Source organism: Castor canadensis, chromosome 1 (genome assembly GCF_047511655.1).
Source record: "Castor canadensis chromosome 1, mCasCan1.hap1v2, whole genome shotgun sequence".
NCBI classification, from domain to species: domain Eukaryota; kingdom Metazoa; phylum Chordata; class Mammalia; order Rodentia; family Castoridae; genus Castor; species Castor canadensis.
This window is the reverse complement of record NC_133386.1, coordinates 190,944,214-190,963,491: the sequence shown is the minus strand read 5'-3', so window position 1 is coordinate 190,963,491 and position 19,278 is coordinate 190,944,214. Positions and strand designations below refer to the sequence as shown.

Sequence of the window (19,278 nt, the reverse complement as noted above, 5' to 3'; positions counted from 1 at the left end):
TGTTTTGTCATTTTGAATCAAGTAAGTTACATAAAGTGGTTATAAAAGCTTGTCATACAAGTGATGGTGAATAGTAGAAAATTTCATTAAAATGTTTTGCTTTTTGGGAAATCCCATAAACATACATGACAGGATATTAATAATTTTAATTTGTTAAATAATATGTAAAATAATTGTCAGTGATAAATTATGTTTCATAATATATGTGCAATTAATACTGAAGTGAATGTAGTAATGGGATCTTTTTTGGTAAAGGTATGAAATGCTCAATCTTGAATTTTTGGAAAATCTTTCTAAATGTGATAGATTTTTTATACCATTTTAAACCTAGATCTGGCTTTCAGCGTATTCAAATACACTTCCTAAGAAAAAAATGAAGGAGACAAAGACAAGTCTCATATCTCATGAACTATACAAACAGTCATTAAAAAGCACATCTACAGGAGATTTTTTAATTACATGAAAACGCCTCTTTATAAGTGACTCTTGTTTGGGCTGTTTTCTGAATTGACAGAAACAATTTACAGAATGACACTGTGGTCTGCTTTATGGATAATAGATTTTGCATAGTGAGAAAAAATGAAATCCTAATCTGTATTTGTTTTGATGATTTTTATAAATGTCATTTATAAACAGGTCAAGAACAAGGGAAACTGCTCCTATTATCCTGAGTTTCTTCTCCTGGGAATTACCAATAATCCAAGAATGAAAGTGGCTCTATTCACTTTGTTTCTTCTTGTTTATTCTCTTTATTCTCTTGACAAATCTCAGAATGATCATTATAATCAGAATCAATTCCCAGTTTCACACACCAATGTACTTTTTCCTCAGCTATCTCTCTGTCTCTGATTTCTGCTATTCCACTGCAGTGGGACCCAAGATGCTGGTGGACCTGCTTGTCAAGAACCGGTCAATTCCCTTTGTTGGCTGTGCCCTGCAGCTACTGAGTGTCAGTATCTTTATGGATGCTGAGTGCATGCTGCTGGCAGTGATGGCCTTTTGTAGGTTCAAGGCCATCAGCAACCCTTGCTCCCTACTATCCACATGCCCAACAAGGTGTGTTCCTTGCTCATGGCTGGTGTTTACAAGGTGGGAATGGCAGATGCTTCTACATACCACGTTGACTTTCCACATACGTTTCTGTGGGTCTAATGAGATTAACCATTTTTTTTCTGTGATACCCTTTCTCTCCTGTATTCTCTTGCTCTGATACACAGTTCAATGAATTAGTAATCATCACGATTTTTGGGTTTATTGTGCTCAGTATCATTTAGGTATTCTTGTTTCTTATTGTTATATTACTTCATCAGTCTTAAAAGTCTGCTGTACTGAGGGGAGGATCAAAGCTTTTTTACGTGGACCTCTGGCTTAACTGCAGTTGCGATATTGCAGGGAGCTATGCTCTTCATGTACTTCTGACCAAGTTCTTCCTATTCTCTCGATCAGGGCAAAACATTATCACTGCTTTGTCTACTTGTGATTCCCATGTGAACTCTCTGATTTATAGTCTATGGAACAAGGATGTGAAAGAGATACTGCAAAAACTCTGAAATAAAAATTTGTTTTAAATAAATTTCTTATGTGTATACATACATTATTGCAGTTGTTTTTCTAAAATTGCATTTCATAATTACAAAAAAAGTAATGTTACAATGTTTAATATATTAAATATTTAATAAAATAAGTTTAATCCTAAGGGTAGGTGATAAATCTCCAAATATGTTATGCTTCATTTTTTGTCATGAATTAATATATGTTACTCCTTGGTTTGGAAAATGTTGCTTATACTTTCTTTTTTTTGGCAAAGGCATCCTTTTTGCTTTTACTTTACTTATTTTTATTTTAATAGTAACTACCAAATATTAATTATATATATTTTGAGGTGTACAGTGTGCTGTTTTGATTCATGTATTTATCGTTTCCTAATAAAATAGGGGTCTTAGTATATCCCTCACTTCATACATGTATCATTTCCTTGTGATGAGATAGCCAATGTCCTCTCTTCTAGTTATTTTGAAATAAGAAATATTATTAGCTAGGTGGAAAGAAGGAAGAGATAGTAATAAAAAGGGTTAATGCGATTAAAGTACAATATACTCATGGGTGAAATACCATAGTGAAACTCTTTTGAACAATGAATACACTTGTTAAAAATGAAAGACAGGAATGCAAAATATGTTATGTAAAGGGATGGGTAATAATGAGGGGGAGGGTAAATGGAAAAGGTGGAGGAGGGTGGATCTGTTCCATGTATTTATGTACTTGTATGAAAAGAGAGCAATGAAGATGATGGAGGAGAGAATCTAACGATGGTACATTGTAAACATACACGGAAATGTGACAATGAAAGAACCTGTGCAAGTAATCTATGCTAAGAATGTGTTTTTAAAAAGAGTAAATATAGAAGAAGGGGGCAAGTCTAGAAAACAAAGAAAAATGAAGATATGCAGATAATATTTAAGTAGCACTTGCCCTGAAAAGATTGTTCTGAGATTTATGCATTTGATTATGCAGATTTTTTATTGGAGCACTTGTACTATCATTCAGATTGAATAGACATTTTTCAATAAAAGCCATACCATATCACAACTGAAAAAAAAGAAATTTTGGCATTCTATTGCATCACAGGATGGCTACAGTTAATTGTATTTCATTTAATATTTCTTCATTTGTTCAATTGTGGAAAAAGTTTATTTGTTGTTTAATTCAATTTTAAATTTGTAAGATTTCATGTCATTTGAATAATTATTCAGTGCATTTACATGCATTGAATAGTGACACAAATAGAATAGATTATTCATGATGAACCTTATATTCCACGAAAGCAACAGGCACTAATTAAATGAGCCTTCATACACTTCATGTTAAGCTTGAAAGGATTACTAATATTCTTCAATCAAAATGTATTACTTAAATTTGGAAGAGAGCAAAGAATTGAAACTCAGGCTTTACAGCTAAGGAGCCTCAACATGGAAATGTCCATGCCATTTTGAAAGGACAGAAGTCCAATCAGATTGATTAGGTAAGAAAGAGCCAGTTAAAGGACCTTTACTGAATATTTCCTTGGACCGGAATTTACAACTAGCAAGTCATCCATGTTTTTCTGTACCAAGCTTTATTCATTCTTCCCCAATTACATCCCTGGTTAAATTTTCCTCTGTAGTCAAAAACATAAATACCCTCAAGTAATTATTTAAGTTTGCACTGTTTCTTAAATGTCTATCTACTTTATAAATTGTTAACATTTTTTCTCAAGGACTAAGCATTCCATCAGTATTTTTCAATGTGCTTACATCATATCTGGGACACAAATGGGAAAATAAACATGTAATAAAGCAAAATGCTCAGTGATACAGTATTTTGAATGCTTATAAAATACTGTAAAAAATAATAACTGAGAAAATGATGGCAGCCATACATAGCTAACTCCCCCTCACTCACACACACTAGAGTTTTAAGAAATGCATAAATTGTCTGTGGATAAAAATTTAATCAATCTACAAAATATAGGTGTTAGGTTCCTGGGACGAAAACAGTATCCCGTATTATTTACCTTTTTCATCTCTCATTGCTAACACTTCTGAAAGCAATGACTTCACTTCTCAAAAAAATAAGTACATAACCCTATGTTTAGAGAAGGATATGAAGCACAATGAAGTTATTTTCCATTTTAACTGTAGAACTAAAAGTCCCTGGGCATTTCAGGTTTTCTAGCTGCTATTATGAAATATCCTCATGTGAAATCATTTCAAAATTGATGCAATACCCAAGAAGGCTAGTGATTCCAAGGTAGCTCTTGGGACATTGTCACACATCAGAAGAAAGCATCACGGTGGGAAAAAACAGCTATGAGTTAGTATTGCTTAATATAAAAGGGTTATGGGATTTTCCACTTTCTCAGTTAACCTCTAGTACTTCAAAACGACATTTTATGAGCATAGTTCCTGATTGTTGCACCATACACTGAGATTTTTTTAATGCCAAGGCAATGGTGTTAGGACGCAAATCCTTTGAGAGTTGATAAATTCATAAAAGCAGAGCCTTCATAATGGGATCAGCACCCATAAAAAGGCTTGGTGATCTCTGATGCCCTTTATGCCATGTAAAGATAGTAAGAAGTAGGGTATTGGAGTGGTGCTATGACTCAAAGGTTAGAATGCCTGCCTAGCAAGTGCAAGGCCCTGAGTTTAGACTCCAATATTACCATTAAAAACAGAGAAAGAAGTGGATTATAAATCAGAAAGTGGACTGTCACCAGATACCAAATCTTCCAGAACCCTGATTTTACTACCTGTATACTTATATGTTCACAAACACCCACACACACACAAACACACATATATATATATCACATACATGTGTATATAAGACATCTAAGCTCTGATGATTTGGTAGATGAAAAAGTATTTTAAAATGTATTAAAATATAAATAAATAAGGATGTCATTGATTGCCAATAATTTTCAAGATGTAATTAATCCTCAAATTAACCCATTTCTCTCCCAGTAGGTTCACTATGAAAAGATGTTTCAAAATACTATAAGCTGTTTTGACTGTCAACTTCTTCCTTCTGAACTAAGAATTTGAAAATGCCTTACATGGAGTTAATTTTAGGTTATTCATAACTGAAACAGACACTTGGGCATATGACCTATGACTCTTTTGCCTTAGGATTCTATAGAATTGTTAAAAAGAATAACAAAGTTTTTGATGGGTCTTAGGTCATCTAATTTAGCAGTTAATATTACTTTTCTCTCTTAGTATCTGAAATTACAAATACTTTAGTTGTTTAATTGTCACTGAGAGCAAATATTTCTGTCCCAATACTGTAATATCATTGACTGTATGGATGGGGCTAATATTATGATTCCGTATCTTGACTGTACCCTTCATCCTTACTGCTGAAATTCCTGATCAAAGGAAATAAAAAATAGGCAACATTTGGATACCTGTATAGCACAATTTTCTACATAAAATAAAGACATAATGTTCGTTTCAGTGTGTTACATTCTGTCTCTAAGATCCTACTTCTACATAAACCCAAGTCGTATTGGTATAACTTTTAAAAAGATGAATCACTTCATGTTTGTACAGAATATTTCATTATGTCACTAGTGGTTTTATACTTGATATAGGAATAGTGATGAAGAAAGTCCATAGCACAATTTTCAGAAGAGCAAATCTTTTGATGCTTGGTCCTATTAACTTGCCTCTTAGTCAAATAAAGAAATTTATGGACATGTCAAAGTGATGGATATTCAGCTTTGTTAGTATTTTATGTAGTTTTGATAAGTGTCCTGCATAGTCCATGTGTTAAAGACCTGATCTCTCCATGTGATGATAATGAGAAGTGTGGGAATCTTCAATAAAGTGAAGAATTAATTGGAAAACTTTTGGCTTAATGAATGCATAACCTTGAAGTGGATATAACAAATATGACCCCTCTTCTCTCTCTTTTTTTATTCCTTACTGCCATGAGGAAAGTGGCTTCATTTGCCATGCACTGTCACCATGATGTGATGCCTCATCTTAGGCCCAAAAGCAAGGGACACAACTGACCATTTATTGAAATGTCTAAAACTTGAGCCCAAATAAATCTTTCCTCTTTTAAAGTTGATTATTACAGACATTTATTACAACAATGGAAAACTGAATATTATAAATTTTTTCTGAGTATAAAGAAGATAACATGTTGAAATAAAGCCATTCTCATTAAGATATTATATGTTTGATTGTCAAGAAGAGTTAAAACATCTGTCTACAAATTTTCGGATAATTTTTTTTATTATTTCAGAAAAGGTACAAAAAAGACACATAGGAAATTTGCTTCTGCTGGAATACATTCCTTGTCTCATGGATTTCCAAAAATCCAGGATCAAAATGACCTTATTCACCATATTTTTAGCTGTTTATCTCCTTAACATTACTGCAAACTTTGCTGTGATAAACAGAATCCCACTGAATTCCCAATCTCACACAACATATTGTGACTTCCTCAGTCATATCTTTTTTTTGTGTGTGTGGTGCTGGGATTTGAACTGAGATTCTACACCTTGAGCCACTCCACCAGCCCTTTTTTGCAATGGGCTTTTACAAGACAGAGTCTTTGCCAATAGTTGGCTTTGAACTGCCACCCTTCTGATCTCTTCCTCCTTAATAGCTAGGATTACAGTTGTGAGCCACTCATGACTGGACTCAATCATTTCTTCTTCAGTGGCTTTTTGCTACTTCACAGAAGTTAACCCTAGGTGCTAATAGTCTTAATTGTAAGCAAAACTCAACTCCTTTCTTTAGGATCAGTAGTTCTTGATCATTTGCATCTGCAGAATCTGAGTATCTACTACTGGCAGTGAGGTTCCTTGATTAATACAAGGACCTTAACAACTCTTTGCTGTATTCAGTGTACGTGTCCAGTAGAGTATGTTCCTTGCTCATGATTGGTGGGATTCAAAAATACCTTGATGCATCATATGCTTTAATGTTTCTGTTACTATGATAAAATATCAGTTGTTTCTTCTGTGATATCCCTTTTTTCTTTTTGTTGTGCTGCTCAGGCACACATGCCAATGAGTTACTAATATTCATCATTTTTCATTTCATTGAACTAGGTATTCCTTGAAAAATTTTCATGTGTTATAGTTACCCTAGCAGTGAAAATGATTCACTCAGCTGAGGGGAAGGTTTGTATTTTTCTTTTGTTATGTTTCCCCCTCAATTTCAATTACATTTTTCCAGGGAAGTCTGTTCTTTATGTGTCTCTGGTTGAATATTTCCTACTCTTTCCATCAATTTCTCTTATTCTTCATGTAAAACTAACTCCTGAGGCAATTTCTACACTGAAATTCTCAACTCAAATCACATCCTAGAGAGCTGTTTTCTTCATTCTAGTGACTTCTAATACTAGTTCCCTCAACCAAGTATGCCTAAGAGCAGTGATAAATGTGTGTCTTTGGTTCTTGAATCATTATTTTCTATGTGTCATTTTCAACACTCTAAGTTTATAAACTGTGACTTTTGTCCACTTATTTAAGCACTCATCTCCCATCTGCATCAAAACCTAAATAAAAAAAGAATGCAATAATTAGAAAATGTTTATGAATAGTTCATTACTTATAAGCCAAAAAAATCATTGACTATCCAACGTGTGTGTGATGACTAGGATTTGTGTATTAGAAGTAATCAAATGGACAAATATATTCCTTTCCTGTCTAAGGTGCCTTTTTTTTTATAAGATCTGCCACATGGAATGGGATACTATAGATATAGGAATAACACTGAGGGATGCTCCTTTGATTAACACTCATAAATCTTTGTTCTTTTGGATGTTTTATCTTTGAAATAATTATATCAAGGAGAGTGTTTGAATCAGATTAAAACCCAGTAAAACTGTGTCAATCACAAATATATAAAGATGCTGTCTAGCTACTTTATTGCTCTCCCTAAGACTATTGTATTTAAATTTATTTTTTTATGTATTAGATTTGATTCTAAAATATGTAATAAGTTTAATGTGTGAATTAAAGAGGAAGCAATATTAAGCCAGGTATGTTGCCACATGACTATAATTCTAGCTACTCAGGAGGCAGAGGGAGGAGTATCACCAATTCAATATCAGTGCTGGCAAAGATAGCAGTGACATCCAGTCTCAAAAGCAAAAAGCAAATACAAAAGTGCTGAAGCATAGCTCAAGTGGTAGCATGCTTGCTTAACATGATGAGACCTTGTTTCAATCCCCAATATTACAAAGAGAGAGAGAGAGAGAGAGAGAGAGAGAGAGATAGGAGGAAGAGAAAGACAGACAGACAAAGTCAGTATAAAGTCTGTTAGAGGAGAGTTGAAACTTGAAATAAATTTGTCCCAAGAAAACAAACTTTGTTGTGAATTATAGCTCCATATTCTTTATTTATATCTGCATGGATCCACTTCAATCTTTGAAGAGGGAAAAAAATATTACATTGCAACTGTAGTCCCATTTGTCCTGAAGTGGCAGAAGAAATGATGACAGATAGAGGGCCTAAGCTATAGGTCCCCCAGTCCGTTAAGTTGAAACGACTTGACCAGTGTTCTACTTAGGTTTTTTGAAACTCTATATAAAGGTAAATATCCAGATTTATTGGTCTTCAGGTGAATCAATCCTGTATCCAACAAACAGCACTAAACATCACTGAAGGTGTAAAAGAATCAGGTGACTCATATAGTAAAAGTGTGTAGCACAAGGTGAATTGGCACAATACTTTGGGAACTTGTGTGGTGACATATGCTAAATAGTTATACACACATTATTTCCAAGTCTTTTTTTTTTCAGAATAGATAGACTCATTTACATCTCTAGTAAAATGTATGAATAAGAGTATCTTCAAGAGCAATACTATTAATAGTAAAATGGAAAAATGCTCAACTACCTATCAGCATTGGAGGAGATAAATATTTGATGATGCATTGGTGCAAAGAAGTACTCTACACAACCCAAATGAATGTCCTGCACGCAATAAATTGGATAGGGCACAGGTATGATGTTGAGTGAAACAGTACACACTGGTCACCTAATTATGTAAAATATGAAAATTAGGTTTCACTGCTAAGTGTTCTGAAATTGACTGCCCCTTATGGTTAAAAGGACAGTGATTTTGCAGGGAACAAACAAAAGCCTTTGGGGGTTTCTGTTAAGGGTTTGTTTCTTGACCTGGATCCTGCTTACAGTATACCTATATACTTTGCATATCCTACATGTTCATATCAAAAAAGGGCTTTTACAAAGCATAGTATGTTAACTATTCGATTGTAAAAATTCCAGAATTTTATGAAATTTTATCTTTAGTAACAGCTTGCATACAATATAGTACAACATACTTTGTGAAAGAAGTGACTGCACACATCATATAGATATATCATAAAATATTTCATAAATAATTATCCCTTTAGTGAAAGGGGGTAGGAGTGTGAATACAGTGTAAAAATTATGTACACATGTATAAATGCTAAAATGATACCTGTTAAAACTACTCCAGAAATCGTGGAAAGGGAGAGATGAGGAGAATGGTAGAGAAGTTGAAATCGTGTGATATATTTGATGCATTATAAGAACCTGTGTAAATTCCATAATGTACTCCCACTCATCATAAAAATAAAGGAAAAATGGCTGGCTTTTAAATAAAATAAAGGATCACATTAAACTCCTGAGCATTTTTGTTATTGTTTCTTATAAAAAGGAAGATTATTTGAACTTGATTCTCCTCTGGAGCATTACCTTGCAATAAACTCATGCATAATGGTTTCTAACTTAGGGGCAGGTAATTACTTTCTGAAGAAAGGAACTTATAAACAGACAGCTGCCTACATAGTTTTTTTAAGTGAGGTAAACCAAGGTCAAAAAGAAATACTTTAGATAAAGATTATTTCCTCAATTGTTTACTTCTGATATCTTAAAGGACAAATGAGCTGTTTGCTTCCATGATATAACAGTATCATCTAAAATTTAAAAAAAAAAACTCTTTACAACTCTAACTATCTGCTTGTACTAATAATGTAGTCATTAAACTTATGTTTTAATGGGAAAGGTCTGGAATAGTTGGATTTGGTAGTCTGTGATCGCAGTCAAGTTTAGAGAAACAGAATTTAGGTCCTGCCTAAACAGTGTAACTTACAGAGGATTGTCATCTGTAGAAACAGTAACCTGGTGAAAAATCTAGGAACAAAGATGAGTCCATCCCTTTCAGATACACAAAAAGAAGTAGATACTGGTAATAAAACCCTTGGGTAACACAAATACATTGGTCTCTTCAGTTTAGAAATATCAATGTTGTTCTGTTTGTTCTTAGTATATTTGTATCAGCATCATCACTCAATGGATGACAAAAATCATAAAAAGTCATTGAAGTGTATCAGTGAGAAAACCTTTTATCTTTATCAAGAATATTTCAATGGTTTTATACTAAGATAATATATAACTTTAAAGTGATTTTGAGAGCAAAACAAACAATACATCCTTTTCTATTTTGGGTAATATTGGCGATGACCCTGGAACCACCTGACTTATTTGGTTATACACTGGTTTATGTCTAACAGTTATTATTTTATTTTGTGTATGTACAAATTTTTCATTTACTGGTTTTATAGTAGAGTAATAAATGAAATTTAATAATACATAGAAATTTGTGCATCCTGAAATGACTCACACATTGTACACTATCCCCCATAATATATAAAATACACTAGGTTGCACAGCCTCAGGAATACTATTTCAAATATTTTCTATGAACTCCCTGAAGTTTTCTGATTTGACACTTCTTTACAGACTAAAGATAATAAAATTGCAATGTCTAGATAAAATAAATAGACTTTATTTCAATCTGGCTGTTTTTCCTGGTACTCACTTCTGAACTTAACCTCTTGTGGAATCTTGCCTTGGTGTAGACATAGAAATTTGAAGACCTCTTCATTTACTTAGCTATCAAATACTCTGTAGATTACTCTTTGTGAACTTTACATAAGCTCTAAGATGTTTTGTCATAATATTGAAGAGAATTGTCTATTTTATTAAAACATTTGTTTTCATTATATAATAGTCAGAAACCTATTGTGAACAAGTGCTTTCAGAGTCAAGCATACATGATGACTATGGGATTCCAGATTTTTCCAGATTACAGCTGGATTTCCCATTTCCTTCTCTATATTAGGTCACTGATATGGAATTAAAAGGTAATTCTTGAATCATATGATAGCATTAATGGATGTGTTATATATATAACATATTTTATATGTATAAACACATTTGTTAAGATATCAACAAGGTCCTATAGTTAAATTCACAGAGATAAAGAAAAAGGTGCTTAAAAAGCACATTTATATAATAAACGGCAGAGACATTTTATGGTCAGAATGTTGTGAGTGTGAAATTACCACATTGCCCCAGGGAATGACTTCAATGAAAGCAGAGAATAAGATGTCAATGCAATATTGACAGAGGGAAGCATATTATTTACAGAGCTGTAGGGAAGATTTTGGAGTGCACACACAAAATTCCTTCTTGTGTTCCTGCCTAATCATTGAAGAGCTATTATATTTAATAACATCACATTTATTTTGGAAGTGAACAGGACTTAGTATTTTTTGAAAAGTTTACCCCAATACATATTTTTAATAAATGAATAATTTTGCAAATGAACTACTTTTATTGAAAGAGAACTTGAACATTCATCAATCTAATGGCATGATAATATTTTCTGACACACTTTTATTAGTCCATTATTCCTGCAGATCTCTTTGCAGAAGTAGGGCTTGTTGGAATGTAGATATAACTGATCAAATACAATAAATAAAAATGAACGTACTAAGTATTGTGGATATGAGTAGCCATAAAATAATTGAAATGAGGACTATTGATGTCTGAGAGGAATCAGACAGTGATTAATAAAATAAAGCAATTTATCAGATTTCAATATTTCTTAATTGCAGGTAAAGAAGTTCATCTCAGAAATGGAGATTCAATGAGCGATGAAGAGGACATGGGCATTAAGGAGAAAATTGTTATCAATTTTATTGTGTATCTGATTTCACTAGAACCAGTGTGATCGTGACAGACATACTGTTACAAAGTTCTGATCATTTTCTGTCCTTAATCAATATGGAGTCAAGGGTAAAGAGAAGTTCAAGATTTACTGAAGTTGTTGCAGTATTCCCAGAGGGAAAACACCAACCCAGGAGTCTAATTAACCATACTTGTAGAACACAAGGGAAGGTAGAGACTTAAGTCCCAGTAGTTGCTAGTTGAAAATAAATGTTACCTACCTATTAGTCATGTACCAGAAATGAGGACATGATGACTCTCATTTCAGGTAGGCTTCTGAACAGCTGTATAAAAAGAACAAATGCAAAATAAAACCCTACTTTTGTTGGAAACCTGAGAAATTAAATTGATGAATGTGTAAATGAATATTTTTTCTGGCTTACTTACTTAAATAAATTCTGACATTTAATAACAGAAAAATTTTCTTTTTAGACCTTTGTGAATTTGATGGTCTTTATGTGTCATTTGTATAAGGATTATAAAGGTGTTACATGTTTTTTATTTTAATCAAGACTTATAAGCAGGCCTTTCTTTTTTTAAATCACTCTTCCAATCACGTTATATACAAATTTGCTTTTTTCTAATTTTAGTTAATAATACCCACTATACACTACAGATAGCGTGTATAAATTTAGTCTATATGTACCACAAATCATAATATTAAAAAATAGATGGCCAAACACATTCTAGTGTTCAAGAAAACTAAAATCCACATTCCAGTTTTCATAAATAGCTAAGAGACTTACAGACACCCCACCACATATACATGAATAAGGACATGTAACCATACGAACTGAAGTCAATGTAATGCCAAAGAACTTATTACTTGCTCCTTATTTTCAGTTAAATAAAAACATCCATTTAAAATATAAGAATTAGCAAATGTGGTTGTTGTAATATTTCTTTGCCATTTTGTTTCATCACTGCTCTTTTGCTTTTAAAGTACTCTGTCATTTGGAGCCAGGCGAGTGACACAAAGGAATTCTAAAAGCTTGTCACAGAAATCAGAATGAGTGATAGATAAAACATGCTTTCTTTTGTTAAAGTCTTTGAACATCCAAAAGTGTGCCAAAATAATTTTAATTTATGAACTAATATATATTATAAGGGTCAATGATAATTTATTATATTTCATAATTTATGTATGGTGAATAAGTATAATTGATCTGATGAATGTAGTAAATGTATTAAATGTAGTAGTACATGTGATCTTTCTTGTTAAAGACACTCAGTCTTGAATTTTCTAACTTCTTTCTAAATGTGATACATCCTTTGTATTACTGTGGATCTGGAATCAACATTCAGCTTATTCAATTCCTGTAAGAACAATTGATAGAGACCAACACAAGTCAGATATTTTAGAAATTAGGATACATTCAAAGAATAACAAATTCTCAGACACCATTTTTAAATGATAACGTCTTTTTACAATGATTCCAGTTTGGGCAATGTTCTGAGTTCAAGAAAAATCATTTTCAGAATGCAATTATGTAGTGCTTTATGGATGGTAATTTTTGCATAGTGAGAAAAAAGTCTTTGATGGTATTTGTAAATATTTAGACCAAGAAAAAAGAAAAGGACAACAGAAACTGCTCCTATTTTCCAGAATTTCTTCTCCTGGGAATTACTAATAACCCAAGAATGAAAATAGTTTTATTCACTGTGTTTCTACTTGTTTATCTTCTCATTCTCTTAACAAATTTTGGAATGATCATTTTAATCAGAATGGATTCCCAGCTCCACACACCAATGTACTTTTTCCTCAGCCATCTCTCTTTCTCTGATTTCTGCTATTCCACTGCAGTGGGACCCAAGATGCTGGTGGACCTCCTTGTCAAGAACAAGTCAATTCCCTTTCTTGGCTGTGCCCTGCAGCTATTGATTGTCAGTATCTTTATAGATGCTGAGTGCATGCTGCTGGCAGTGATGGCCTTTGACCTGTTCAAGGCAATCAGCAACCCCTTGCTCTATGCAGTAGACATGTCCAGCAAGGTGCGCTCCCGGCTACTAGTTGGAGTTTATGTATTGGGAACTGCAGATGGCTTAATACATACAACACTGGCATTCTGTTTATGCTTCTGTGGGTCTAATGACATTAATCATTTGTTCTGTGATTTACCTCCACTTTTACTCCTTTCCTGCTCGGATACGCAAATCAATGAGCTGGTATTATTCTCCACTTTTGGTTTTATTGAACTGAGCACCATCTCAGGAGTTCTTGTCTCCTATTTTTATATCATCTGTTCAGCCTTAACAATCCACTCTGCTGAGGGGAGGCTCAAAGCTTTTTCAACTTGCTCTTCTCACTTAACTGCAGTTGCGATATTCCAGGGAATTATGCTCTTCATGTACTTCTGACCTAGCTCTACCTATTCTCTTGATCAGGACAAAATATTATCACTGTTTTACCTACTTGTTATTCCCATGCTAAACCCTCTGATTTATAGCCTACGGAACAAGGATGTGAAAGAGGCACTGCAAAAACTCAGAAATAAAAGTTGGTTTTAAAATTATTCTCTTGTGTTTACAATATGCATATTTATGGTGAGGTTGTTTGTAAAATTATACTTCATGACACAAGTAAAACTCATGTCAAATTATTTACTTTTCTAATATAAGTATTCATTAGAATAAACTTAAACACAGTGAACTGTTAGAGACCTCCAAATGTGTTCTGCTTCATTATTTGTTGTGTTAATATGTGGTATGCCTTCTCTTTTGAAATTTTTTTAATCTTTCAATGGTGCCAAAGTTTTGTTTATTCTATTATTCAGTTTTAATTGTGATGAAATTTAGTGCCTTTTTCCCACATGTAGGTGCTTTGAATTCTAGCTCAAATCCAGTAATTTATTCAACGATGAAACATATTCCAGTAGATGTAACAGACATTAATAAATGAGTACTCGTACTCTTTATGATAACTGAAATAAGTTCTAAATTTAAAAGAAATTAACAATATTCTTCAGCACTCGATTTCTTAATCAAATGTTCAAGAGGTAATCTTCCTTGAAGGGAGATATTTATTCTTCTACCTAAAGAGCAACATTTTCTGGAAAGGAAATATACATGTCAGAGGATTTAAAACTAAGGAACCCTTGAGGTAGAGATGTCTATGCCAGTTGGAATGTACCACTGACCATAATCAAGCCAGATTCAGTAATAAAGAACCATTAAGAGAACACTTATATACTGTCTCTGTGTACTAGATTTATTAAACATCAACTCTTCTATATCTTCATCCAGGAAGCTTTCTTCATTCTCCCCATTCATAGCCTTGATTCAGTGTTCTTCTGTGTCCAAACATTCACATCCTCAGGTAATCATGTGATATCATGCTGCTTCTTAGATCTATATATTCAATGTGAATTGTAAGCATTTTTTACTCAAGGACTGTTTTCTGAAGAAATTGCATCGTATCTGGGAGAAAAAAATGGGAAAATAAGCATGCAATACAATAAATTTCTAGATGATCTTATGTTTCGAATGCTTGTAAAATATTGATAAACCATAATTAACTGAGAATATGACATTTACCATGCACACCTACACATCCACACATCCACATGTACACACATCCACACATACACACACACTGTCTTTAAATAGTACATGAAATGGTTTTAGATAGAAATCTAGATTCTAGAAAGAAATGGTCATTTATGGCTGAGAATTAAGCAGTATGCATTTCCTTAATAATTGTTCTGTTCTTCTTTTTCTGATCATATTACTGATAGCTGAAAGCAATGAAGCAACATTTTGAGTAAAAAAGAATATGGCCATAAAATTCAAGGTCCATGTGAAGCAGAATGACACTATTTTCTACTGTAATTATAGAAGCTAAAACTCATTGAGGATTTCAGGTTTTCTAATTGCTAGTATGAAATATATATTTGTGAAAACATTTCAGAGTAGATGTGATGTCTCAAATGTGTGACACTATGCCATATTAGGAAACAACATTAGGAAGGGAAAAAAAACTATTAAAACATACTGCTTAAGATAAAAGGATTAATGGGATTCTACTGCTATCAAATTTTCTCAATCAGACCCTAATGTTTTCAAATAATGATTTATGCTCATGACTGTAGTTTCTGCTTCTGTGAGTTTTTACCCGCAAATAAGCAGTATTCAGATATAAGGCCTTTTGGAGTTGATAAGTTTAGAGCCCCCAGGAATGGCATTATTACCATCATAAAATGGTCTGGAGATCTCCCTGGACTTTTATGTCACGTGAAGACAGTATGGAGTGAGCTGATTATAAGATAGATAGATAGAAATATAGATAGATAGATGGATAGATAGATAGATAGATAGATAGATAGATAGATAGATAGATGGATATAGATACATAGGTATATAGATACAATATATATATAAGAACCAGTCTATGATATTCTGTTCTGACAACTTAAACTAAGACAACCAGGAACAGGGAAGAAAATATTGTTTGAAATATATTAAAGTATAAGCAAGTTGTGTAGTATTATATTGCCAATAATTTTAAGAATAAAAATTTGTGTCTAATTGTCTAATTTCCCACTTGCATGTTCACTTTTATTACAGTATGTAAGCAGTGATGACAGCTTCATGTTCATCCTCAACTACTAGTTTAGTGGGTATTACCTAGGGAGAGGGAAAATTAAAACTGTATAGAGGTTGTCCCAAGATAGAATAAACTGATTGTGTTCTTTATCTCCCTGAACTTAAGTGGTTGACATGTATTATTGAGAGTTATTTTAGGGAACTCTTGACTGAAGAAGTAGCATGAGCAGATAATCCCAGTTCTTCCTTGGAACTCTACAGACTTGTGGAGCAGAGTACCAAAGGCTTTGTTGTAATTAAGTCATTTGTTCAATACTCATTATTTCCTTTCCTTTTAATCTCTGAACTTATAAACTTCTTTCATGTCAATGATGGTAAACTTTATCATCCAAATACTATACCAGTGAAGGTGTGGAGGTAGTTAATATTAGTTATGTTTCTGTATCTTAACTGACTCCTTATCCCTGCTGCAGAAATCTCTAAACATAAGAATGAAAAAGATATGACATATTTGGATATGTGTAACACAGTCTACTTTAATCTTTTTTTCATAAAATGGAAACTTAATATATATTATTTTCAGTGTTTCTTTCTGATGTCATGTTCTGTTTCTATCAAATTTGATTACAATTTTATGTAAACCTAAGCAGTATTGGGTTAAGTTTGAAAATGGTGAATCACACCATATTTGTTTAAACTATTGAAATGCATCCCTAGTCTTTTTTCTTTTCAATACATGCCCTTGAAGGGCTGTCGAGACCAGACACCTGTACCCTTTAATCTCTCTCTCTCTCTCTCTCTCTCTCTCTCTCTCTTGCTTCTTGGATAGCATTCACAACCATGATGATAAGATGCTTCAGCACAATCCTCAAAGCAAAACACACAGCTAACCATGTACTGAATGAAACCTCTAAAGCTGTGAACATAAGTAAATTGTTCTTCTTCTTTGAGAGGCTCAAAGTTTTTTTACCTTATTCCCACATAACTGCCATTTCAGATATTTATTATAATAGTGGAATGCATACTATTTTCTGAGAATAAAAAGCATAGCACACTGGAATAAACTTTTTCTGATTTAGATATTATGTTTTGGTCAAAAAGAATTAGATCTGTTATCTACTACTTTCTTGAAGAATGTATGGGAAATTTCCTCGTCTTTGGATTTTAATATAACCCTATAATTGAAATGTCCCTATTTAATATGTGTCTATTTGGTTAACTCGTTAATCTTACCTCACACTTTGGAGAGGTAATTTGAATTAAAATGGATACCCAGTCTCCCACATTACTGTGTGATGTCCTCAACCACCTCTCCTTTTGTGACTTTTGCTGTTATATAGAAGTTGGATGCTGGTAGGCTTAATTGCCAAGCATAACTCAACTTCTTTGTTTTCAACAGTACTTGACTTTCTGTATCTTAGAAGATTTGGAATGTCCTCTGATGATAGGGATGGTCTTTGGTAGGTACAAGGCCATTAACATCCCTTAACTGTTATATGTCTAGTAGCATATGCTCTATGTTCATGGCTAGGATTTGCCCAGTGGGAATGGTTTGATAAGCAGGATATCAACATTCCACTTAAGTTTCTACATGTCTAGTAAGATTCACCATTTATTCCTTAATGCCTCTCCCCTCTATGTGTTGTGTTGCTCAGATACACAGGTCAATGAGTTCATAATATTCACTATTTTTAGATTCATTGAACCAATTATTCTTGGGTGATTATCTGTGCAATATTTTTATATGTACTTACACTATACATACTAGTACTTGTAAGGATTCACTGTGATGAGGGGAGCTCAAAGCCTTTTTACAACCTCATTCCTACACTACCACAATTATAATTGTCCAGTGAACTCAGTTTGTCTTGTATTTTTGTTGCACTTTTCCTATTCTCTAGATCAAGACAAAATGATCTTACTGTCGTGTATCTTTGCCATTTCCACACAGAATAATCTGATTTATAACCTATGGAACAGATATGCAAAAAAGGCACTGAAAAAATTTAGAAGAAAATAGGGCCTCATGAAAAATAAACATGGATATTTTGTCCCAGGTATAACATTTTTACATGAAAATCAAAATTATTTTAATGAACATGATGTATTCTTACAAGTATTTATACCATGCCAAGTTATTTATTTCTCAAGGATGACATTCTTAATTTTATATCTCAAGTTTATATAGATAGCAGTAGTTTTGCTTTTGGAAGAATGAAGAATTTTTAATAATTTTATTAGCAAATATTAGTTGTACCTGGGTACTTCATTGTCATATTTCATCATGTTTACAATGCATCTTAGATTCATGCCCTTCATCATTCTTACTCATGCCCCTCTCCCCTACTTAAAGTAATCTCAACAAGTTTCATTGTTCTATTTTCATACAAGTAAATAAAGCACATTGACCTTCTTCCTTACCCCTTCACCTTCTTTGTTTGTCCTCCCCCCTTCCACTAGTGCTGAAAAGGACATGTTTTAATTCCATTCTTTCATTTTTCAAGTTCCTTGTTCAAAAGAGTTTCACCAAGGTATTTCACTCATGAATTTGTTGCACTTTAATCAGATTATCCCCCTCTATTATTCTTCATTACTTCCTTCTGCTACTCCTTGTTAATCAACAACTTTCAGTGTGTTTCTTTTGACCTCTTCCTACACAGATGAAATGTATTTCAATATTATGCAATCTCTGTCAGTTTTCCTTCCTTCTTCTCCCTAGCCCCTCAAATAGCCACTATCACAAACAAGTTATGTGTATCTACAGACATATATAATTATATATAGGAACATGTTTGTATATGTGTATATGTTTATATTTTGTGTCTATCTTCCACATATGAGAGAAAACATGTGACCTTTATCTTTCTGAACCTGCCTTATTTCACTAAACATTATGTTCTCAAGTTCCATCTCCATTTACCTGCAAATGACATAATTACATTTTTCTTTATAATATTCCATTGTGTGTATAGACCACATTTTATTAAGACATTCATTGGTTGTAGGACATCTGAGCTGTCTCCATAGCTTGGATATTGTGAATAGGGCTGCAATAAACATGGATGGCAAGTGTCTCTATTGTCCTGACTTACATTCCTTCAAATGTATGCCAAGAAGTTGTATCACTGGATCATAACCTAATTCTCTTTTTAGTTTTTTGAGGAACTTTCA

General features: G+C 33.1%; 1 pseudogene; it reads left to right on the top strand.

The window, feature by feature from the left end:
• The first annotated feature begins 880 nt into the window (after positions 1-880).
• Positions 881-14,073, top strand: LOC109676627 (olfactory receptor 5W2-like; annotated as a pseudogene).
• Positions 14,074-19,278: the final 5,205 nt, after the last annotated feature.